Raw genomic sequence first — 26,751 nt, forward strand, 5'->3', positions numbered from 1 at the left:
GCTCGGGCAGGCTCGGTGCTCAAGAGCTCCAGTGCGCCTGCACGGTCCGGTCTATCCAGAGCCACTTCTACACACCAGTCATCCGGTAGCAGCTCCCCGCACCAGGCTTCCTGTGCGTGTCCTCGCGTCAGTACCACCAGTTCCAGCACCACGCACCAGGCCTCCAGTGCGCCTCGCCTGTTCAGCGCAGCCAGCGCTTTTCTCCCCTCCTGCGCTGCCGGAGTCTCCCGCCTGTTTAGCGCAGCCAGAGCCTTTCTCCTCTCCTGCGCTGCCGGAGTCTCCAGTCTGCCCAGTGCTCTCAGTCTGCCCAGTGCTCCCAGCGCGGCCAGTGCTCCCAGTCTGCCCAGCGCGGCCAGTGCTCCCAGTCTGCCCAGCGCGGCCAGTGCTCCCAGTCTGCCCAGCTCCGCCAGTGCTCCCAGTCTGCCCAGCTCCGCCAGTGCTCCCAGTCTGCCCAGTGCTCCCAGTCTGCCCAGCGCCGCCAGTGCTCCCAGTGCTCCCAGTCTGCCCAGCGCCGCCAGTGCTCCCAGTGCTCCCAGTCTGCCCAGCGCCGCCAGTGCTCCCAGTCTGCCCAGCGCGGCCAGTGCTCCCAGTCTGCCCAGCGCGGCCAGTGCTCCCAGTCTGCCCAGCGTGGCCAGTGCTCCCAGTCTGCCCAGTGCGGCCAGGGCTCCCAGTCTGCCCAGTGCGGCCAGTGCTCCCAGTCTGCCCAGCTCCGCCAGTGCTCCCAGTCTGCCCAGCGCCGCCAGCGCCGCCAGTCTGCCCAGTGCCACCAGTCTGCCCAGCGCCGCCAGTCGGTCCAGCGTCGCCAGTCTGCCTGGATCCGCCAGAAGTGCCAGTCTGCCAAGATCTTCTAGATCGGCCAGACAACCTGAATCACCCAGTTCCACCAGCCAGCCAGGATTTACCGGAGCCTACTACCTGCCTGAGCTTCCTCTCAGTACTGAGCTTCCTCTCAGTACTGGGTTTCCTCTCAGTACTGGGCTTCCTCTCAGTACCGGGTTTCCCCTCAGTACCGGGCTTCCCCTCAGTACCGGGCTTCTCCTCAGTACCGGGCTTCCCCTCAGTACCAGGCTGCTTCTGTCCCGAGCTGCCCCTCAGTCCCGGGCTGCCCCTCTGTCCTGAGATGCCCCTCTGTCCTGAGATGCCCCTCTGTCCTGAGATGCCCCTCTGTCCTGAGATGCCCCGCTGTCTCAGGCTGCCCCTCTGTCCCGAGCTGCCCCTCTGTCCTGAGCTGCCCCTCTGTCCCGAGCTGCCCCTCGGTCCCGAGCTGCCCCTCTGTCCCGAGCTGCCCCTCAGTTATGTGGGGATCTGGGTGAGGACTATTAGGCCATGGTCGGCGGAGAAGGTGGATGATCCCAGGACGCGAAGGAGAGGAAATAAGACATTAATGGAGTGGGGTCCACGTCCCGAGCCAGAACCGCCACCATGGACAGACGCCCACCCGGACCCTCCCTATGCTCTTGAGGTGCGTCCGGGAGTCCGCACCTTAGGGAGGGGGTTCTGTCACGCCTTGGTCATTGTATTTTGTGTTTTTGTTATATGTTTGGGTAGGCCAGGGTGTGACATGGGTTTATATGTTGTGTTTCGTTTTGGGGTTTGTAGTAATTGGGATTGTGTATGATTAGGGGTGTGTCTAGTTAGGCTTGGCTGCCTGGGCCTATTCTCAATCAGAGTCAGGTGCTTGTCGTTGTCTCTGATTGAGAACCGTATTTAGACAGCCTGACTTTCACGTTGTAATTTGTGGGTGTTTGTTCCTGTCTCTGTGTTGTAGTCACCAGATAGGCTGTAATAGGTTTCACGTTCCGTTTGTTGTTTTTGTATTTTTGAGTTATTTCATGTACCGCTATTCCTTCATTAAAGTCATGAATAACCTACACACTGCATTTCGGTCTGACTCTCTTCATACAACAGAGGAATGACGTTACAAGTTGCTCATACTCAACCCCAATGTTATATCACCAGGGAGCAATGCATTGCAGGTCTAGTATTTGTATGTAGTATATGACCCCCTGTACTTGCTTCCTAACTCCCAGTGTCTGTGTTACACATCTAGTATTTGTATATATTATTTGACCCCCTGTACTTGCTTCCTAACTCCCAGTGTCTGCGTTACACATCTAGTATTTGTATGTATTATTTGACCCCCTGTACTTGCTTCCTAACTCCCAGTGTCTGCGTTACACATCTAGTATTTGTATGTATTATTTGACCTCCTGTACTTGCTTCCTAACTTCCAGTGTCTGTGTTACACATCTAGTATTTGTATGTATTATTTGACCCCCTGTACTTGCTTCCTAACTCCCAGTGTCTGTGTTACACATCTAGTATTTGTATATATTATTTGACCCCCTGTACTTGCTTCCTAACTCCCAGTGTCTGTGTTACACATCTAGTATTTGTATGTATTATTTGACCCTCTTTACTGCATACAGTGAGCTTCAAACAGTGGTTCCCTATGGCTGACACCTTGGAAACTCCACTGTTACATCATGGGGTGGTGTTTGGAAAACACATTGTGAGGAAAGCGTTCTTGTGAAACATCTACATACAGAGTGGTCGATATATTGTCCCTCACCCAAAAAGATAGTTCAAAACAAACACACATGGAGGCCAGTGGACTTTCCCATCCACTCTGGTTAAATAGTAGACCCACATTCCTTCAATACAGTCTCTTTGGTGTTCACTCTATATAGCTGAATAGACACACTTCCAAAATGGCTCCAGATATCAAGGTGTATTTCTGCATTCAGCTTGTTCTTGCACTAACAGGTAAATGTCACGCTGATGTGATGTGGTCCATACCAAACTGATATTATAATTGATTGCTTAGAAGTGCAGTCAACTTTTGTTTTACAGCTGTCACAAATAATCTATGATATGCAATGTGGATATGAGACACAATAATGATTTAACATGTTGGTAGTAGGATAGCTTGTCATGTTGGAATCATATTTTTAAAGTCCAAAGAAAATCCCATTTTCAAAGCTCATATTAACGTGCTCAAATAATGTTGTTGACTCATAAAACCACTCAGTAAAAACCCTATTTCATACTTGTTTTTGAAACAAAAAAAATGTTTTTCTTGTGATGTGACCTCACATTCTTTGGCGGAGACAGCCCCATCTGTCATTTGTTAAAGACCAAATTATGCAAATGACCAGAAGCTTGTTTTTTCCATGAGAGAGAAGGAGACGAGGGGAGACTTAGGCTCAGGGGCCTCATTTATAAACCGTGCTTACATACAACATATAACCAAAAATGTGCGTGTGCCAGTTTTCACACAAAAGTTAGCATTTATAAAAACTGAACTTGACTTGAAAATGTGCTCACCTTCCAGCAAACTTTAGACTGGAAATATACACTTTCTATTGGTTGAAGTATTAGATTAGTATATTGTGCAAATTATGGATATACTAGACACGCTTGTTCATAACAATAAACAGGTTAATAACAAGATGCAATCATTTGCTGTTAGTGAGAAGAGAGACTATCTATAAGTAGAAATAGGCATCTATTTCCAAGGCTATTATTTATTTAATTTCCATGATCATTGCATAATAAATTCCTGACCTTTTCTGTGATGGTTTCATACTCACCAGGTTGCGAGCACATAGACCTAGAACAAGTACTGTATACTATATCCCATACCTCGTTTAATTGCACCCACTTCATAGTAGTAAATAGACAAGCTATTTTTCTCTAAACCATCTCATCCAGAGCTCAGACCCAGAGCACAGTTTATTAACTGTGGCACAGATGGTTGTAGGTTACTTCTGTAGTTTTTGTCTGAATACTGTAATTTCACATTTCTCTAGTAGACAATATTGCGTTTATACACATAATACATATTTTCAGAACCATTGCAGAATAAATTCTTAAACCTTTTTGGCCATGATGGGTTCATATTTCCGAAGTAGCCACAGACTACAAACAATTACCATGCGCATCTCTCATTTAACTGGGCCAATTAGATACGCTATTAATTAGAGTATTTTGCTCTATGCACAGAAAGGAAGCTGGTTTATAACATACAGTAGAATGTATTTAACAGGTGAACAGACATATGACATTTTGCATTGAAGTGTGTAAGTTATGGCCATCACTGTGAGTAGACAATGTTCTAGAATTCGCGCAGTGCAGCAGCGTAGGTTGGAGAAAAAGTCAATGCAAAACATGAAGTCCTATTGAATTCAAAAGGTCTGTTTAAAGGTCCACAGCTATTTGTCGTTGTTGTTGTCTTTCTTAACATTTTGTCTGTCAGATAGCTACGGCCTACAGCAAATGTCACGGCAAAGGTTTAACATTCTGCCTTGGCCTAGCTCCAAAGTATACAGGAAATAAGGGCGTTATTGTCACAATAGAAGGTGAACGATGGGCATTTTCAGGCGGGGGTTTAATGCTTGTTGATATGTACACAGTTCCAGGATGGGTCTGATTGGTAAACGGGAAACATACGTAAACATACATATGTATTCCATGCATCAAGTTTAGTGTGCAATTTACACAATGGTTATAAATGAGGCCACAGGATTGCAACAACTATCTCGCCAGTCACTTATTCAAATAATAAGAGTTGGCTGTTAAGAAACACTTAGCTAGCAATCACTGCAAACGTAGATAGATGGCTAGCCAGCAAGAAAGAGTGGCAAAACAGAGCCTCCACACAACGTGGTTTACAAGCTGCAAAGGCAAGTCTGCATGCTGGACATCAGGTGCAGCCAGAGCAGCTTGTCCCCACATGGAACTCTGAGTTGGTCGATCATTTGAATATCCAAGTTCAGCTGTTTTTAACCAGTAAGCCCACACCATTCTGTTTTTTCCTTACATGCCAAACAAGGGCACAGACTCAGAGAATATCCATCTTTTTAACATCTTTAAGCACTTCAATTTATTTTCCTGATGTTGACAGTAAAGAATTCTTTACAAAGGTTAACTTGCTAAATCCTGAACCTGCTGTAATCAATGTTTGCCATGGTTGCGAACATAGCTTTGGGGCTGGCAATCAAAATGGTGTTTAGATGGGTTACCATGCCAAACTAAATTTGTAACGGATGTTTTTTTGGTCAGGCACAGGAATAGGATCTGCCCTGCCAGGTAAGAGCCACAGTGGAGGGAAGAACAACCCAGTGCTGCAGTATGTCGTGAACAACTCACTGAGAGAACATCCTGTCTTGACCAAACTCAGACTGGTAAGGCTGGGCTGGGTTAGAGCCAGAGTTAGGGTTGAGGTTGAGGCTAGTGTTGAACCGGGATGAGGACATGAAGCTAGGGCTAGGGTTGGACTGGTAGGACTGGACTGGGTTAGAGCCAGGGTTGAGGGTGAGACTAGTGTTAGGGTTGAACTGGGATGAGGGCATGAAACTAGGGCTAGGGTTGGACTGGTAGGACTGGACTGGGTTAGAGCCAGGGTTGAGGGTGAGACTAGTGTTAGGGTTGAACTGGGATGAGGGCATGAAACTAGGGCTAGGGTTGGACTGGTAGGACTGGACTGGGTTAGAGCCAGGGTTGAGGGTGAGACTAGTGTTAGGGTTGAACTGGGATGAGGGCATGAAACTAGGGCTAGGGTTGGACTGGTAGGACTGGACTGGGTTAGAGCCAGGGTTGAGGGTGAGACTAGTGTTAGGGTTGAACTGGGATGAGGGCATGAAACTAGGGCTAGGGTTGGACTGGTAGGACTGGACTGGGTTAGAGCCAGGGTTAGGGTTGAGGTTGAGACTAGTGTTAGGTTTGAACTGGGATGAGGGCATGAAACTAGGGCTAGGGTTGGACTGGTAGGACTGGACTGGGTTAGAGCCAGGGTTAGGGTTGAGGTTGAGACTAGTTGTTAGGGTTGAACCGGGATGAGGACATGAAACTAGGGCTAGGGTTGGACTGGTAGGACGGGACTGGGTTAGAGCCAGGGTTAGGGTTGAGGTTGAGACTAGTTGTTAGGGTTGAACCGGGATGAGGACATGAAACTAGGGCTAGGGTTGGAATGGTAGGACGGGACTGGGTTAGAGCCAGGGTTAGGGTTGAGGTTGAGACTAGTGTTAGGGTTGAACCGGGATGAGGACATGAAACTAGGGCTAGGGTTGGAATGGTAAGACTGGACTGGGTTAGAGCCAGGGTTAGGGTTGAGGTTGAGACTAGTGTTAGGGTTGAACCGGGATGAGGACATGAAACTAGGGCTAGGGTTGGAATGGTAGGACGGGACTGGGTTAGAGCCAGGGTTAGGGTTGAGGTTGAGACTAGTGTTAGGGTTGAACCGGGATGAGGACATGAAACTAGGGCTAGGGTTGGAATGGTAGGACGGGACTGGGTTAGAGCCAGGGTTAGGGTTGAGGTTGAGACTAGTGTTAGGGTTGAACCGGGATGAGGACATGAAACTAGGGCTAGGGTTGGAATGGTAGGACGGGACCGGGTTAGAGCCAGGGTTAGGGTTGAGGTTGAGACTAGTGTTAGGGTTGAACCGGGATGAGGACATGAAACTAGGGCTAGGGTTGGACTGGTAGGACGGGACTGGGTTAGAGCCAGGGTTAGGGTTGAGGTTGAAACTAGTTGTTAGGGTTGAACCGGGATGAGGACATGAAACTAGGGCTAGGGTTGGAATGGTAAGACTGGACTGGGTTAGAGCCAGGGTTAGGGTTGAGGTTGAAACTAGTTGTTAGGGTTGAACTGGGATGAGGACATGAAACTAGGGCTAGGGTTGGAATGGTAGGACGGGACTGGGTTAGAGCCATGGTTGAGAGTGAGACTAGTGTTAGGGTTGAACTGGGATGAGGACATGAAACTAGGGCTAGGGTTGGAATGGTAAGACTGGGGAAAACCAGGGTGTTTTTGAGATGAAAAGCAGGAATGTACTGTACATACAAACCAGATAGATACAGAGAGATTCTAGTTTTCTACAGCATCATGACAGTTAAATAGGCTACTATAACCACTAGAGGTCAGCACAGTACTATACCAACACTGCAGAGAAGCTGTAATACGGCGTAATTACATTGATTAGATTAAGTCATTAAAAAAAGTGCCTACATGTTTTAGTCTTTTTTTGTCAATGTTTGAAATCAAACAAGTGATTTTGTGTTAAACGCTCTATAACAAAGCTTTCTTCGTGTCCAACAAGCTTTCTCAACCCTTGACCATGTTCTGAACACCTCCAAAACAAAGGTCATGTGGTTTGGTAAGAATAATGCCACTCTTCCCACAAGTGTGATTACCAGCTCTGAGGGTTTAGAGCTTGAGGTTGTCACCCCATACAAATACTTGGGAGTATGGCTAGACTGTACACTGTCCTTCTCTCAGCACAATCAAATCTTATTGGTCACATACACATGGTTAGCAGATGTTAATGCGAGTGTAGCAAAATGCTTGCGCTTCTAGTTCCGACAATGCAGTAATAACCAACGAGTAATCTAACCGAACAATTCCACAACTACTACCTTATACACACAAGTGTAAAGGGATAAAGAATATGTACATAAAGATATATGAATGAGTGATGGTACAGAACGGCATAGGCAAGTTGCAGTAGATGGTATCGAGTACAGTATATACATATCAGATGAGTATGTAAACAAAGTGGCATAGTTTAAAGTGGCTAGTGATACATGTATTACATAAAGATGCAGTAGATGATATTGAGTATATATATACTGTACTCTATATCATCTACTGCATCTTTATGTAATACATATGAGATGAGTAATGTAGGGTATGTCAACATTATATTAAGTAGCATTGTTTAACATGGCTAGTGATATATTTTTCCATCAATTTCCATTATTAAAGTCTTTGGAGTTGAGTCAGTGTGTTGGCAGCAGCCACTTAATGTTAGTGGTGGCTGTTTAACAGTCTGATGGCCTTGAGATAGAAGCTGTTTTTCAGTCTCTCGGCCCCTGCTTTGATGCACCTGTACTGTCCTCGCCTTCTGGATGATAACGGGGTGAACAGGCAGTGGCTCGGGTGGTTGTTGTCCTTGATGATCTTTATGGCCTTCCTGTGACATCGGGTGGTGTAGGTTAGAGGTCGACCGATTATGATTTTTCAACGCCGATACCGATTATTAGAGGACCAAAATAATCGGTACCGATTAATCGGCCGGATGACACGAATAACACGCTAGATAATAGTAATCTCATCAACTATGTGGAGTTAACTCGTGATTATGATTGATTGATTGTTTTTTAAGATAAGTTTAATGCTAGCTAGCAACTTACCTTGGTTTCTACTGCATTAACATAACAGGCAGTCTCCTTGTGGAGAGCAATGAGAGAGAGGCAGGTCGTTATTGTGTTGTTAACATCTGCTAACATTAAGTGGCTGCTGGAGGGCAGGACACCTACCCCGGTGAAGCGTTGTGCAGACCTCACTACCCTCTGGAGAGCCTTATGGTTGTGGGCGGAGCAGTTGCCATACCAGGCAGTGATACAGCCCGACAGGATGCTCTTGATTGTGCATCTGACAAATCAGAGCTGCAGGCTAAACTTAAATCTAGACATGATTTCCTCTATCGTAATCTCAGCTGCCAAACTAACCCTGATTCAGATGACCATCCTACCCAGGCTAGATTATGGAGATGTAATTTATAGATCGGCAGGTAAGGGTGCTCTCGCTAGATGTTCTTTACCATTTGGCCATCAGATTTGCCACCAATGCTCCTTATAGGGACACATCACTGCACTCTATACTCCTCTGTAAACTGGTCAGCTCTGTAAACCCGTTGCAAGACCCACTGTTTGATGCTTGTTTATAAAGCGCTCTTAGGCCTCACTCCCCCCTATCTGAGATAACTACTGCAGCCCTCATCCTCCACATACAACACCCGTTCTGCCAGTCACATTCTGTTAAAGGTCCCCAAAGCACACATATCCCTGGGTCACTCGTCTTTTAGTTCGCTGCAGCTAGCGACTGGAACGAGCTGCAACAACCACTCAACTAGACAGTTCTATCTCAATCTCTTCATTCAAAGACTCAATCATGGACACTCTTACTGACAGTTGTGGCTGCTTTGCGTGATGTATTGTTGTCTCTACCTTCTTGCCTTTTGCACTGTTGTCTGTGCCCAATAATGTTAGTACCATGTTTTGTGCTGCTACCATGTTGTGTTGCTACCATGTTGTTGTCGTGTTGTTTTGCTGCCTTGCTATGTTGTTGTCTTAGGTCTCTCTATATGCAGTGTTGTGTTGTCTCTCTTGTTGTCCTATATTTACAAAAATTAAAAAATGTAATATAAATCCCAGTCCCTGCAGGAGGCCTTTTGCCTTTTGGTAGACCGTCATTGAATTTGTTCTTAACTGACTTACCTAGTTAAATAAAGGGTAAATTAAATTAAAATCCTCCTTCCTTCATGTTGCAGAAAACCCTTGAGGACCCATGGAGCATCATGCTGGTAGCTAGTGAACAAGCACAACTGATAGCAAATCTGGCCAAACTGATCAATGCCAGCAAAACCATTGAAGTTGGTATGTAATGATAAAAACATTTAATGTTACTATATTATTTGTAACATATTTCATTGTGCCAATCTTTTCAACATTCACTCATTCTGAATTAACTGTCCTCATTCTAATATCAGAAGAGACTAATATTAATATTTTCCTCTCTCCAGGGATGTACACAGGGTACAACACCCTGAACATGGCGTTGGTTGTACCAGAGAGTGGTCAAGTGATAGCATGTGAAGTAGACGACGAATAAGTGAACATTGCTAAACCTTTCTTTAAAGAGGTCAGATCAACATTCCGCTAGTCATTCAGCTAATTTACTTACTGACTTTATTGTCCCCATGGGGAAATTTTGTTGCAGTGTCATGTACACATTGAAAGTAGCGTTTAAATACACAACAAAATTGACAATACAACTTTCATAACAGTTATATAAAATAAAATAAAAATACATAAATATATATATATTTTTTAAAGACTAGCCTGCTGGCCTTACGGAGTCTATAGGAACATTAGCCAGAGCTATTTAGGAGGGAAATCACACCTGGCACAAATGATTGTCTAATCCTGTTTTCCCCGCTGAGGGGTGCCCTATACCTGCGCCCAGGGGGGAGTAGTTCAAAGTCCAGGTACAGGGGGTGACTTGGGTCTAAAATGATTTGTGAGCCTTGCTGATGGCCCTGACCTTCTGTAGCTCAGTTGGTAGAGCATGGCGCTTGTAACGCCAGGGTAGTGGGTTCGATTCCCGGGACCACCCATACGTAGAATGTATGCACACATGACTGTAAGTCGCTTTGGATAAAAGTGTCCGCTAAATGGCATATATTATATTATATTATCTCATCCAGGCCTGTCTGTTTGACTCCAAGTACCTTGCTTGCTGTGGTAATACTCCTTCTCAACATATTTCTCTATATTCTGATTTCTGATAGATGTTGCAGAGGTAGGTGTTGTGTGCTTCCTGAAGTCTATGCACATGTCTTTGGTCTTGTTGGTATTGAGGACCAAGTGTGATTCCTAACACCACTCTACAAAGTCATCTTGGACCGGGCCATGATGTTCCTCATCATCATGCAACAGGCTGATCAAGGCAGTGTCATCAGCAAACTTAACGAGGTGTCTGTCAGTATGGGAACTAGTACAACTATTATTGTACAAGATGTACAGGAGTGGGGACAAAACACGTCCCTGAGGTGAGCCTGTGTTGGTATTGCGTATATCCGACACGTGGGGACGTGGGGACGTGGGGACCTATTTTGACTCGCTGTGAGCGTTGGCTCAGGAAGTCCAACAGCCACAAAACCAGCCCCCCATCTAAGGAGAAGTCCCAAATGAGTCTCTGCCAAAATGTAGGGCTGGATTGTGTTGAAGGCAGAAGAAAAGTTAACAAACAGAACCCTGACATGGGATTTCACACCCTCTAGATGTCTATAGACCATGTTAAGGAGACTACACCCTCTAGACGTCTATAGACCATGTTAAGGAGACTACACCTTCTAGATGTCTATAGACCATGTTAAGGAGACTACACCCTCTAGATGTCTATAGACCATGTTAAGGAGACTACACCCTCTAGATGTCTATAGACCATGTTAAGGAGACTACACCCTCTAGATGTCTATAGACCATGTTAAGGAGACTACACCCTCTAGATGTCTGTAGACCATGTTGAGGAGAGTACATCCTCTAGACGTCTATAGACCATGTTAAGGAGACTACACCCTCTAGACGTCTATAGACCATGTTAAGGAGACTACACCCTCTAGATGTCTATAGACCATGATGAGGAGACTACACCCTCTAGACGTCTATAGACCATGTTAAGGAGACTACACCCTCTAGACGTCTATAGACCATGTTAAGGAGACTACACCCTCTAGATGTCTATAGACCATGTTAAGGAGACTACACCCTCTAGATGTCTGTAGACCATGTTGAGGAGACTACACCCTCTAGATGTCTTTAGACCATGTTGAGGAGACTACACCCTCTAGATGTCTATAGACCATGTTAAGGAGACTACACCCTCTAGATGTCTGTAGACCATGTTAATACCCCTCTAGATGTCTATAGACCATGTTAAGGAGACTACACCCTCTAGATGTCTATAGACCATGTTAAGGAGACTACACCCTCTAGATGTCTATAGTCCATGTTAAGGAGACTACACCCTCTAGATGTCTATAGAGCATGTTAAGGAGACTACACCCTCTAGATGTCTATAGACCATGTTAAGGAGACTACACCCTCTAGATGTCTATAGACCATGTTAAGGAGACTACACCCTCTAGATGTCTATAGACCATGTTAAGGAGACTACACCCTCTAGATGTCTATAGACCATGTTAAGGAGGCTCTAGATGTCTATAGACCATGATGAGGAGACTACACCCTCTAGACGTCTATAGACCATGTTAAGGAGACTACACCCTCTAGACGTCTATAGACCATGTTAAGGAGACTACACCCTCTAGATGTCTATAGACCATGTTAAGGAGACTACACCCTCTAGATGTCTGTAGACCATGTTGAGGAGACTACACCCTCTAGATGTCTTTAGACCATGTTGAGGAGACTACACCCTCTAGATGTCTATAGACCATGTTAAGGAGACTACACCCTCTAGATGTCTGTAGACCATGTTAATACCCCTCTAGATGTCTATAGACCATGTTAAGGAGACTACACCCTCTAGATGTCTATAGACCATGTTAAGGAGACTACACCCTCTAGATGTCTATAGTCCATGTTAAGGAGACTACACCCTCTAGATGTCTATAGAGCATGTTAAGGAGACTACACCCTCTAGATGTCTATAGACCATGTTAAGGAGACTACACCCTCTAGATGTCTATAGACCATGTTAAGGAGACTACACCCTCTAGATGTCTATAGACCATGTTAAGGAGACTACACCCTCTAGATGTCTATAGACCATGTTAAGGAGACTACACCCTCTAGATGTCTATAGACCATGTTAAGGAGACTACACCCTCTAGATGTCTATAGTCCATGTTAAGGAGACTACACCCTCTAGATGTCTATAGAGCATGTTAAGGAGACTACACCCTCTAGATGTCTATAGACCATGTTAAGGAGACTACACCCTCTAGATGTCTATAGACCATGTTAAGGAGACTACACCCTCTAGATGTCTATAGACCATGTTAAGGAGACTACACCCTCTAGATGTCTATAGACCATGTTAAGGAGGCTCTAGATGTCTATAGACCATGTTAAGGAGACTACACCCTCTAGATGTCTATAGACCATGTTAAGGAGACTATACCCTCTAGACGTCTATAGACAATGTTAAGGAGGCTACACCCTCTAGACGTCTATAGACCATGTTAAGGAGACTACACCCTCTAGATGTCTATAGACCATGTTAAGGAGACTACACCCTTTAGATGTCTATAGACCATGTTAATTAAGGAGACTACACCCTCTAGATGTCTATAGACCATGTTAAGGAGACCACACCCTCTAGATGTCTATAGACCATGTTAAGGAGACTACACCCTCTAGATGTCTATAGACCATGTTAAGGAGACTACACCCTCTAGATGTCTATAGACCATGTTAAGGAGACTACACCCTCTAGATGTCTATAGACCATGTTAAGGAGACTACACCCTCTAGATGTCTATAGACCATGTTAAGGAGACTACACCCTCTAGATGTCTATAGACCATGTTAAGGAGACTACACCCTCTAGACGTCTCTAGACCATGTTAAGGAGACTACACCCTCTAGATGTCTATAGACCATGTTAAGGAGACTACACCCTCTAGATGTCTATAGACCATGTTAAGGAGACTACACCCTCTAGATGTCTATAGACCATGTTAAGGAGACTACACCCTCTAGATGTCTATAGACCATGTTAAGGAGACTACACCCTCTAGATGTCTATAGACCATGTTAAGGAGACTACACCCTCTAGACGTCTATAGACCATGTTAAGGAGACTACACCCTCTAGATGTCTATAGACCATGTTAATAGACTACACCTCTAGATGTCTATAGACCATGTTAAGGAGACTACACCCTCTAGATGTCTATAGACCATGTTAAGGAGACTACACCCTCTAGACGTCTATAGACCATGTTAAGGAGACTACACCCTCTAGATGTCTGTAGACCATGTTAAGGAGACTATAGACCATGTTAAGGAGACCACCCTCTAGATGTCTATAGACCATGTTAAGGAGACTACACCCTCTAGATGTCTATAGACCATGTTAAGGAGACTACACCCTCTAGACGTCTATAGACCATGTTAAGGAGACTACACCCTCTAGATGTCTATAGACCATGTTAAGGAGACTACACCCTCTAGATGTCTATAGACCATGTTAAGGAGACTACACCCTCTAGATGTCTATAGACCATGTTAAGGAGACTACACCCTCTAGACGTCTATAGACCATGTTAAGGAGACTACACCCTCTAGATGTCTGTAGACCATGTTAATAACCCCTCTAGATGTCTATAGACCATTTTAAGGAGACTACACCCTCTAGATGTCTATAGACCATGTTAAGGAGACTACACCCTCTAGATGTCTATAGACCATGTTAAGGAGACTACACCCTCTAGATGTCTGTAGACCATGTTGAGGAGACTACATCCTCTAGATGTCTATAGACCATGTTAATAGACTACACCCTCTAGATGTCTATAGACCATGTTAAGGAGACTACACCCTCTAGATGTCTATAGACCATGTTGAGGAGACTACACCCTCTAGATGTCTATAGACCATGTTAAGGAGACTACACCCTCTAGATGTCTATAGACCATGTTAAGGAGACTACACCCTCTAGATGTCTATAGACCATGTTAAGGAGACTACACCCTCTAGATGTCTGTAGACCATGTTGAGGAGACTACACCCTCTAGATGTCTTTAGACCATGTTGAGGAGACTACACCCTCTAGATGTCTATAGACCATGTTAAGGAGACTACACCCTCTAGATGTCTGTAGACCATGTTAATACCCCTCTAGATGTCTATAGACCATGTTAAGGAGACTACACCCTCTAGATGTCTATAGACCATGTTAAGGAGACTACAGATGTCTATAGTCCATCTAGATGTCTATAGTCCATGTTAAGGAGACTACACCTATCTAGATGTCTATAGACCATGTTAAGGAGACTACACCCTCTAGATGTCTATAGACCATGTTAAGGAGACTACACCCTCTAGATGTCTATAGACCATGTTAAGGAGACTACACCCTCTAGATGTCTGTAGACCATAGGAGACTATGTCCTCTAGATTTAGACCATGTTGAGGAGACTACACCCTCTAGATGTCTATAGACCATGTTAAGGAGACTACACCCTCTAGATGTCTGTAGACCATGTTAATACCCCTCTAGATGTCTATAGACCATGTTAAGGAGACTACACCCTCTAGATGTCTATAGACCATGATGAGGAGACTACACCCTCTAGACGTCTATAGACCATGTTAAGGAGACTACACCCTCTAGACGTCTATAGACCATGTTAAGGAGACTACACCCTCTAGATGTCTATAGACCATGTTAAGGAGACTACACCCTCTAGATGTCTGTAGACCATGTTGAGGAGACTACACCCTCTAGATGTCTTTAGACCATGTTGTGTCGGCTCCACGAGGAGACTACACCCTCTAGATGTCTATAGACCATGTTAAGGAGACTACACCCTCTAGATGTCTGTAGACCATGTTAATACCCCTCTAGATGTCTATAGACCATGTTAAGGAGACTACACCCTCTAGATGTCTATAGACCATGTTAAGGAGACTACACCCTCTAGATGTCTATAGTCCATGTTAAGGAGACTACACCCTCTAGATGTCTATAGAGCATGTTAAGGAGACTACACCCTCTAGATGTCTATAGACCATGTTAAGGAGACTACACCCTCTAGATGTCTATAGACCATGTTAAGGAGACTACACCCTCTAGATGTCTGTAGACCATGTTGAGGAGACTACACCCTCTAGATGTCTTTAGACCATGTTGAGGAGACTACACCCTCTAGATGTCTATAGACCATGTTAAGGAGACTACACCCTCTAGATGTCTGTAGACCATGTTAATACCCCTCTAGATGTCTATAGACCATGTTAAGGAGACTACACCCTCTAGATGTCTATAGACCATGTTAAGGAGACTACACCCTCTAGATGTCTATAGTCCATGTTAAGGAGACTACACCCTCTAGATGTCTATAGAGCATGTTAAGGAGACTACACCCTCTAGATGTCTATAGTCCATGTTAAGGAGACTACACCCTCTAGATGTCTATAGAGCATGTTAAGGAGACTACACCCTCTAGATGTCTATAGACCATGTTAAGGAGACTACACCCTCTAGATGTCTATAGACCATGTTAAGGAGACTACACCCTCTAGATGTCTGTAGACCATGTTGAGGAGACTACACCCTCTAGATGTCTTTAGACCATGTTGAGGAGACTACACCCTCTAGATGTCTATAGACCATGTTAAGGAGACTACACCCTCTAGATGTCTGTAGACCATGTTAATACCCCTCTAGATGTCTATAGACCATGTTAAGGAGACTACACCCTCTAGATGTCTATAGACCATGTTAAGGAGACTACACCCTCTAGATGTCTATAGTCCATGTTAAGGAGACTACACCCTCTAGATGTCTATAGAGCATGTTAAGGAGACTACACCCTCTAGATGTCTATAGACCATGTTAAGGAGACTACACCCTCTAGATGTCTATAGACCATGTTAAGGAGACTACACCCTCTAGATGTCTTTAGACCATGTTGAGGAGACTACACCCTCTAGATGTCTATAGACCATGTTAAGGAGACTACACCCTCTAGATGTCTGTAGACCATGTTAATACCCCTCTAGATGTCTATAGACCATGTTAAGGAGACTACACCCTCTAGATGTCTATAGACCATGTTAAGGAGACTACACCCTCTAGATGTCTATAGTCCATGTTAAGGAGACTACACCCTCTAGATGTCTATAGAGCATGTTAAGGAGACTACACCCTCTAGATGTCTATAGACCATGTTAAGGAGACTACACCCTCTAGATGTCTATAGACCATGTTAAGGAGACTACACCCTCTAGATGTCTGTAGACCATGTTGAGGAGACTACACCCTCTAGATGTCTTTAGACCATGTTGAGGAGACTACACCCTCTAGATGTCTATAGACCATGTTAAGGAGACTACACCCTCTAGATGTCTGTAGACCATGTTGTTTTCTGTGTGTTTCACTTCCAAATAATACCCCTCTAGATGTCTATAGACCATGTTAAGGAGACTACACCCTCTAGATGTCTATAGACCATGTTAAGGAGACTACACCCTCTAGATGTCTATAGTCCATGTTAAGGAGACTACACCCTCTAGATGTCTATAGAGCATGTTAAGGAGACTACACCCTCTAGATGTCTATAGACCATGTTAAGGAGACTACACCCTCTAGATGTCTATAGACCATGTTAAGGAGACTACACCCTCTAGATGTCTATAGACCATGTTAAGGAGACTACACCCTCTAGATGTCTATAGACCATGTTAAGGAGACTACACCCTCTAGATGTCTATAGACCATGTTAAGGAGACTACACCCTCTAGATGTCTATAGTCCATGTTAAGGAGACTACACCCTCTAGATGTCTATAGAGCATGTTAAGGAGACTACACCCTCTAGATGTCTATAGACCATGTTAAGGAGACTACACCCTCTAGATGTCTATAGACCATGTTAAGGAGACTACACCCACTAGATGTCTATAGACCATGTTAAGGAGACTACACCCTCTAGATGTCTATAGACCATGTTAAGGAGGCTCTAGATGTCTATAGACCATGTTAAGGAGACTACACCCTCTAGATGTCTATAGACCATGTTAAGGAGACTATACCCTCTAGACGTCTATAGACAATGTTAAGGAGGCTACACCCTCTAGACGTCTATAGACCATGTTAAGGAGACTACACCCTCTAGACGTCTATAGACCATGTTAAGGAGACTACACCCTCTAGATGTCTATAGACCATGTTAAGGAGACTACACCCTTTAGATGTCTATAGACCATGTTAATTAAGGAGACTACACCCTCTAGATGTCTATAGACCATGTTAAGGAGACCACACCCTCTAGATGTCTATAGACCATGTTAAGGAGACTACACCCTCTAGATGTCTATAGACCATGTTAAGGAGACTACACCCTCTAGATGTCTATAGACCATGTTAAGGAGACTACACTACACCCTCTAGAATAACAAGAGAAGCGCCACAGACTATAGACCATGTTAAGGAGACTACACCCTCTAGATGTCTATAGACCATGTTAAGGAGACTACACCCTCTAGACGTCTATAGACCATGTTAAGGAGACTACACCCTCTAGACGTCTCTAGACCATGTTAAGGAGACTACACCCTCTAGATGTCTATAGACCATGTTAAGGAGACTACACACTCTAGATGTCTATAGACCATGTTAAGGAGACTACACCCTCTAGATGTCTATAGACCATGTTAAGGAGACTACACCCTCTAGATGTCTATAGACCATGTTAAGGAGACTACACCCTCTAGATGTCTATAGACCATGTTAAGGAGACTACACCCTCTAGACGTCTATAGACCATGTTAAGGAGACTACACCCTCTAGATGTCTGTAGACCATGTTAATAACCCCTCTAGATGTCTATAGACCATGTTAAGGAGACTACACCCTCTAGATGTCTATAGACCATGTTAAGGAGACTACACCCTCTAGACGTCTATAGACCATAATTTCCCACTCACCTAGCGCTCCTGGCGAAGGAGGAATCTCCGATGAGTGAACGGGTCCAGGAGTTAAGGAGACTACACCCTCTAGATGTCTGTAGACCATGTTAAGGAGACTACACCCTCTAGATGTCTATAGACCATGTTAAGGAGACTACACCCTCTAGATGTCTATAGACCATGTTAAGGAGACTACACCCTCTAGATGTCTATAGACCATGTTAAGGAGACTACACCCTCTAGATGTCTATAGACCATGTTAAGGAGACTACACCCTCTAGATGTCTATAGACCATGTTAAGGAGACTACACCCTCTAGACGTCTATAGACCATGTTAAGGAGACTACACCCTCTAGATGTCTATAGACCATGTTAAGGAGACTACACCCTCTAGACGTCTATAGACCATGTTAAGGAGACTACACCCTCTAGATGTCTGTAGACCATGTTAATAACCCCTCTAGATGTCTATAGACCATTTTAAGGAGACTACACCCTCTAGATGTCTATAGACCATGTTAAGGAGACTACACCCTCTAGACGTCTATAGACCATGTTAAGGAGACTACACCCTCTAGACGTCTGTAGACCATGTTAATAACCCCTCTAGATGTCTATAGACCATGTTAAGGAGACTACACCCTCTAGACGTCTATAGACCATGTTAAGGAGACTACACCCTCTAGATGTCTGTAGACCATGTTAATAACCCTTCTAGATGTCTATAGACCATGTTAAGGAGACTACACCCTCTAGAGGTCTATAGACCATGTTAAGGAGACTACACCCTCTAGATGTCTATAGACCATGTTAAGGAGACTACACCCTCTAGATGTCTATAGACCATGTTAAGGAGACTTCACCCTCTAGATGTCTATAGACCATGTTAAGGAGACTACACCCTCTAGATGTCTATAGACCATGTTAAGGAGACTACACCCTCTAGATGTCTATAGACCATGTTAAGGAGACTACACCCTCTAGATGTCTATAGACCATGTTAAGGAGACTACACCCTCTAGATGTCTATAGACCATGTTAAGGAGACTACACCCTCTAGATGTCTAAAGATCATGTTAAGGAGACTACACCCTCTAGATGTCTATAGACCATGTTAATTAAGGAGACTACACCCTCTAGATGTCTATAGAACATGTTAAGGAGACTTCACCCTCTTGATGTCTATAGACCATGTTAAGGAGGGTAAGAATGGCATCATCAACTCCTCTGCTAGTCTGATAGGCAAACTGAAATGGGTCGAGATGCTTCTGGGTGATACTCAGAATATGATTTTTCACAATTTTCTCAAGGCATTTCATTACTAAGGATGTCAAGGCGACAGGGTGGTAGTCATTCAGCACAGAGTGTCATGCCCTGACCATAGAGAGCCTTTTTATTCTCTATGTTGGTTAGGTCGGGTGTGACTAAGGTGGGTGCTCTAGTTTTTTTATTTCTATGTTGGCCTGGTATGGTTCCCAATCAGAGGCAGCTGTCTACCGTTGTTGGGGCATGAGGCACGGCATTCGCCCTAAGGAGCATGTCCTCAGTTTAATGCCATCTGAGTCAGCTCTCTGTACTCGTCCTGATGAGCGTGCTAGCCGTCTGGTGAAGTCTGTACCGGCTCCACGCACCAGGTCTCCGGTACGCCTCCCCAGCCCTGCACGTCCTGTGTCAGCTCTCCGCACTCACTTTGAGGAGCATGTTATCATTCCGGTACAATGTGTGCCGGTTCTACGCACCGTGTCTCCAGTGCGCCTCCATAGCCCGGTACGTCCTGTGCCAGCTCCCCGCACTTGCCGTGCTAAGGTTGTCATCTATACAGGACACTTTGTGCCAGCTCTACACTCCAGACCTCCAGTGCACCTCCACAGCCCGGTACGTCCTGTGCCCGGCTCCATGCACCCAGCCTCCTGTGCATCTCCCCAGCCCGGTACGTCCTGTGTCGGCTCCACGCACCCGGCCTCTAGTGCGTCTCCCCAGCCCGGTACGTCGTGTGCCAGCTCCACGCACCAGGCCTCCAGCGATGGTCTGCAGTCCAGAGCCTCCAGCGACGGTCGGCAGTCCAGAGCCTCCAGTGATGGTCTGCGGTCCAGAGCCTCTAGCGACGGTCTGCGGTCCAGAGCCTCCAGCGAGGGTTCCCAGTCCGGAGCCTCCAGTGATGATCCATGGCCCGGAGCCTCCAGTGATGATCCATGGCCCGGAGCCTCCAGTGATGATCCATGGACCGGAGCCTCCAGTGATGATCCATGGTCCGGAGCCTCCAGTGATGATCCATGGTCCAGAGCCCCCTGCGAGGGTTCCCAGTCCAGAGCCTTCAGCGAGGGTTCCCAGTCCGGAGTCCCCGGCGACGATCCACGGTCCGGAGCTTCCGGCGACGATGCACGGTCCGGTTCCTCCGGCGACGATCCACAGTCCGGTTCCTCCGGCGACAAGCCACGGTCCGGTTTCTCCGGTGACAATCTACGGGCCGGAGCTTCCGGCAACGATCCACGGTCCGGAGTCCTCGGCGACGATCCACGGTCCGGAGTCCCCGGCGACGATCCACGGTCCGGAGTCCCCGGCGACGATCCACGCTCCGGAGCTTCCGGCGACAATCCACGGTCCGGAGCTTCCGGCAACGATGCACAGTCCGGTTCCTCCGGCGACGATCCACATTCCGGTTCCTCCGGCGACAAGTCACGGTCCGCTTTCTCCGGTGACAATCTACGGGCCGGAGCTGCCGGCGACGATGACGCGGTCCGGTTCCTCCGGCGACGATCCACGGTCCGGTTCCTCCGGCGACAAGTCACGGTCCGCTTTCTCCGGTGACAATCTACGGGCCGGAGCTTCCGGCAACGATCCATGGCCCGGTTCCTCCGGCGACGATCCACGGACCGGAGTCCCTGGCGATGCTCCACGGTCCGGAGTTTCAGGTGACGATCCCCCGCACGAGAGTCGCCACCGAAGCGGGCGGATCCGCGAGCGGAGTGGGTACTTCGCCCCACACCGGAGCCGCTCCCGACGTTAGATGCCCACCCAGACCCTCCCCTATACCAGGTCGACATATAAATAAAAAAACTAGAGCACCCACCCTAGTTACACCCGACCTAACCAACATCAGGGCATGACACTCTGTGCTGAATGACTACCGCCCTGTCGCCTTGATAGGCTTTGCGGCTGGAGTCCACACCTTTGGTGGGGGGGGGGGGGGGGGGACTGTCACGCCCTGACCATAGAGAGCCTTTTATTCTCTATGTTGGTTAGGTCGGGGTGTAACAAGGGTGGATACTCTAGTTTTTTTGTATTTCTATGTTGGCCTGGTATGGTTCCCAATAAGAGGCAACTGTCTATCGTTGTCTCTGATTGGGGATCATATTTAGGCAGCCTTTTCCCACAGGGTTTTTGTGGGATCTTGTCTATGTATAGTTGCCTGCGAGCACTACATTAGAGCTTTATTGTTTTCTGTGTGTTTCACTTCCAAATAAAGAGGATGGAACCACCTGCATTTTTGGTCCGATTCATATAACAACGTTCGTGACACAGAGGGATTAGATGCATGAGGAATTGGTAGAATTATTGAGATGTTCCACAATACTGGCACGTGTTGCTGGTCGAGTGAGAATTGGAAAATGTCTGTAAAAACACCAGCCAGTTGTTCAGCACAGTGCTTTAACACATGTCCACTTATTTTGTCTGGGCCTGGGCTTTTGTATGTGTTACATCCCCCACTTTCTCCATCATTCCTCTAGACAGGAATTAGATCTGTTTGTCCAGTATTCAACCCCAATGCAACATCTAAACCCATTCAACCTGTTGGAATTCAGAAACATTGATTGTCTCCCCAAAAGCTTCAATACAGCATATTCTCTCAGTCAGACTTCACAAAGTGCTGTAGGTGGAGTAGTGAGGCCGTCTGCTCAGAAGAAAGTGTCTACGAAAGTTTCAAAGCCTAGCAGCAGAGTATCCCGACAATGAACTTAATGCCCCCCTCCAAACCCCAACGGTAGAAATACTAATGTACACAACACAGGTCAACAATTGTGACGGAAAATGGTTGGTAATCGTCTGCTTCAAACCATCTATACTCGGAATCAAATCAAAATGTAATTTAAAGCACATTGAAACATCTAAATGGACTTTACAGTAAAGATGCCTTGACAATGAAAGACATGTAACTAATTACCTTTTTCTTTTCTAGGCCAGAGTCGAGGATAAAATTACTGTCCATCTTCAAATGTGTATAAAAACACTGGGTAGGGGACTGACTTTAAAGAACCCAAACACGATTCCGTTGTGAAACGGTTCAATCCTTTTCAACGTGATCTTTTCTTTGTCCTAGATGAGTTGATAGCTGCTGGGGAAGCTGGCACCTATGACTTTGTGTTCATCGATGCGGATAAAAGGAACTATGACAGATATTACGAGAAGTCTCTTGAGCTTGTGAGACAAGGGGGCATCATTGCCATCGATAATGTGAGTAGCCTATGCCCAAACTTTTATTTCTACAAGCGAGTCGTGATTTTGAATATGATTTGAATAATGCCAGCATGCAATCGATTTGATCTAACAAGCTGAGGTAAAGATGCATGAAAAGATAGGCCAACATATAAAACACAGAGAAAGATGGCAACCTATCACCTCTGTCCTCAGTCTGAGCCTCTCTCCTCACATGTCTCCCCATTCAGCTCACTCCTCTAATCTGTCTATCTAATTACCCTCCCTTGACCTGTCTATCACCTGTCTATCTAATTACCCTTCCTTAACCTGTCTATCACCTGTCTATCTAATTACCCTCCCTTGAACCTGTCTATTACCTCTCTATCACCTGTTTATCACCTGTCTATCTAATTACCCTCCCTTGACCTGTCTATTACCTGTATATCACCTGTCTGTCTAATTACCCTCCCTTGACCTGTCTATTACCTGTCTATCACCTGTCTATCTAATTACCCTCCCTTGACCTGTCTATTACCTGTCTATCACCTGTCTATCTAATTACCTTTCTGTTACATGTTTATCACCTGTCTATCTAATTACCTTTCCGTTACATGTTTATCACCTGTCTATCTAATTACCCTCCCTTGACCTGTCTATTACCTGTCTATCTAATTACCCTCCCTTGACCTGTCTATTACCTGTATATCACCTGTCTATCTAATTACCCTCCCTTGACCTGTCTATTACCTGTCTATCTAATTACCCTCCCTTGACCTGTCTATTACCTGTCTATCACCTGTCTATCACCTGTCTATCACCTGTCTATCACCTGTCTATCTAATTACCCTTCCTTGACCTGTCTATCACCTGTCTATCTAATTACCCTTCCTTGACCTGTCTATTACCTGTCTATCACCTGTCTATCTAATTACCCTTCCTTGACCTGTCTATCACCTGTCTATCTTAGTACACTTCCTTGACCTGTCTATCACCTGTCTATCTAATTACCCTTCCTTGACCTGTCTATCACCTGTCTATCTAATTACACTTCCTTGACCTGTTTATCACCTGTCTACCTAAATACCCTCCCTTGACCTGTCTATCACCTGTCTATCTAATTACCTTTCCTTGACCTGTCCATCACCTGTCTATCTAATTACCCTTCCTTGACCTGTCTATTACCTGTCTATCACCTGTCTATCTAATTACCCTTCCTTGACATGTCTATCACCTGTCTATCTAATTACCCTTCCTTGACCTGTCTATTACATGTATATCACCTGTCTATCTAATTACCCTCCCTTGACCTGTCTATTACCCGTCTATTACCTGTCTATCTAATTACCCTCCCTTGACCTGTCTATTACCTGTCTATCTAATTACCCTCCCTTGACCTGTCTATCACCTGTCTATCTAATTACCCTCCCTTGACCTGTCTATTACCTGTCTATCACCTGTCTATCTAATTACCCTCCCTTGACCTGTCTATTACCTGTCTATCTAATTACCCTTCCTTGACCTGTCCATCACCTGTCTATCTAATTACCCTTCCTTGACCTGTCTATTATCTGTCTATCACCTGTCTATCTAATTACCCTTCCTTGACATGTCTATCACCTGTCTATCTAATTACCCTTCCTTGACCTGTCTATTACATGTATATCACCTGTCTATCTAATTACCCTCCCTTGACCTGTCTACCCGTCTATTACCTTCTACCCTCCCTTGACCTGTCTATTACCTGTCTATCTAATTACCCTCCCTTGACCTGTCTATCACCTGTCTATCTAATTACCCTCCCTTGACCTGTCTATTACCTGTCTATCACCTGTCTATCTAATTACCCTCCCTTGACCTGTCTATTACCTGTCTATCACCTGTCTATCTAATTACCCTTCCTTGGCCTGTCTATTACCTGTCTATCACCTGTCTATCTAATTACCCTCCCTTGACCTGTCTATTACCTGTCTATCACCTGTCTATCTAATTACCCTTCCTTGACCTGTCTATTACCTGTCAATCACCTGTCTATCTAATTACCCTTCCTTGACCTGTCTGTCACCTGTCTATTACACCTGTCTATCACCTGTCTATCTAATTACCCTCCCTTGACCTGTCTATTACCTGTCTATCTAATTACCCTCCCTTGACCTGTCTATTACCTGTCTATCACCTGTCTATCACCTGTCTATCACCTGTCTATCTAATTACCCTTCCTTGACCTGTCTATCACCTGTCTATCTAATTACCCTTCCTTGACCTGTCTATTACCTGTCTATCACCTGTCTATCTAATTACCCTTCCTTGATCTGTCTATCACCTGTCTATCTTAGTACACTTCCTTGACCTGTCTATCACCTGTCTATCTAATTACCCTTCCTTGACCTGTCTATCACCTGTCTATCTAATTACACTTCCTTGACCTGTTTATCACCTGTCTACCTAAATACCCTCCCTTGACCTGTCTTTCTGACCTTCTGACCACAGGACACCTCACCTGTATCTCTGATCCCCCCCACCTTCTCCCCCCAGGTACTCTGGAGTGGTAAAGTGGTGGACCCTGCTCCTGATGACCTGACCTCCCAGGCTCTGGACAAGCTCAACAAGAAACTCCGCACAGACCAGAGGATCGATCTGAGAATGCTCATTGTGGGTGACGGACTCACCCTGGCTATCAAACGCTAACGATAACCCATGCTAACTGATACTAACCCGTGATGACAAATTCTTAACCCATACTTACTCCAAACCCGCTGTGATTTATTGGGGATTTATTTGAGATGTGGTAAACATGAAGGTCTGGAATAAATGGATGCTATTTTCAACAAGTATGTCTCAGTAAGAGCTAAATCACTACATTTTACCACCAGAGATGTTTTTTTCCAGGGTGTGACTAAAATCATTAAACCCTCCAGTTGGGAGAAGAGGGATCTGATGACGGGTCTCCAGGTTACATGCTGGTGGAGAGGTGGGAGGTCTTTGGAAGACTTTTACTCTAAAATATCAAGTGAGACACAAGGGGTGAGTTGACATTTATGCCCATTGGTTGACAGAATGGGAAGTGATTATGGCACGAGTGAGACTGTAGGTTCTGATTTCTTTGAGTGTGTGTGTGTGCGTGTGTGTGCGTGTGTGTGTGTACATGCGTCAACATGTTGACTCAATATACTTTTAGAGAAACGTCAACGACAACCTCTCATTCATGTTGACAAAACGGTGTATGACTCTGTCATACAGTATTCACTTTTATTTTTTGTTGTCCTAGCCAACCTGGCTAAAATGACCACATGACTATAATGCTTGCTCACTAGCCTAACTGTGATAGTTAACATTTTCTTTCTACATCTAGCTACATATTAAACTTCCGTCCTCTGGCCTGTGGCACAACAATGTATGAATTTATGGTTAGATCAGAATCGCTATTATAATCATTGGCTAGTACTGGAATTGAGCAAAACCACAAGTCCAACTCCCTATCTCCATCCATGGCTAATTTAGGAAAAGGTCCATTTTAGCTAGTTAGCTACAACAACACAACAGAGAAGCAACTATTTAAGGTGTTTCGGCCAATGATGTATTGCTCTCGATGTGATATGATTGGGGTGAAACCAAATGCAAACTGGCTTCGCTTAACACTTTATTTTGGTGCTCCAGGACCATTCACAGTTGAGCTCACACATCACAATGACATAGATGTCTCAAGTTTTTTGGGAGAGTGCAATTGGCATGCTGACTGCAGGAACCAGAGCTGTTGCCAGATAATTGAATGTTCATTTATTTAACATAAGCCGCCTCCAACATCGTTTACAGAATTTGGCAGTACCTCCAACAGGTCTAACAACCGCAGACCACGTGTAACCACGCCAGCCCAGGACCTCCACATTCATTTTTTTTCACCTGCGGGATCGTCTGAGACCAGCTACCTGGACAGCTGATGAAACTATGAGTTTGCAGAACCAAAGACTTTCTGCACAAACTGTCAGAAACAGTCTCAGGGAAGCTCATCTGCGTGCTCGTCGTCCCGCTCACCAGGGTCTTGACCTGACTGCAGTTTGGCAACGTGACCGACTTCAGTGGGCAAATGCTCACCTTTGATGGCCACTGGCACA

At 45.3% G+C, this 26,751-nt stretch overlaps 1 pseudogene; it reads left to right on the plus strand.

Moving 5' to 3' along the window:
* Positions 1–2,608: 2,608 nt before the first annotated feature.
* On the plus strand, positions 2,609–25,342 carry LOC124040718 (annotated as a pseudogene).
* The last annotated feature ends 1,409 nt before the right edge of the window (positions 25,343–26,751 follow it).

Source organism: Oncorhynchus gorbuscha, linkage group LG08 (genome assembly GCF_021184085.1).
Source record: "Oncorhynchus gorbuscha isolate QuinsamMale2020 ecotype Even-year linkage group LG08, OgorEven_v1.0, whole genome shotgun sequence".
Classification (NCBI taxonomy): Eukaryota; Metazoa; Chordata; class Actinopteri; order Salmoniformes; family Salmonidae; genus Oncorhynchus; species Oncorhynchus gorbuscha.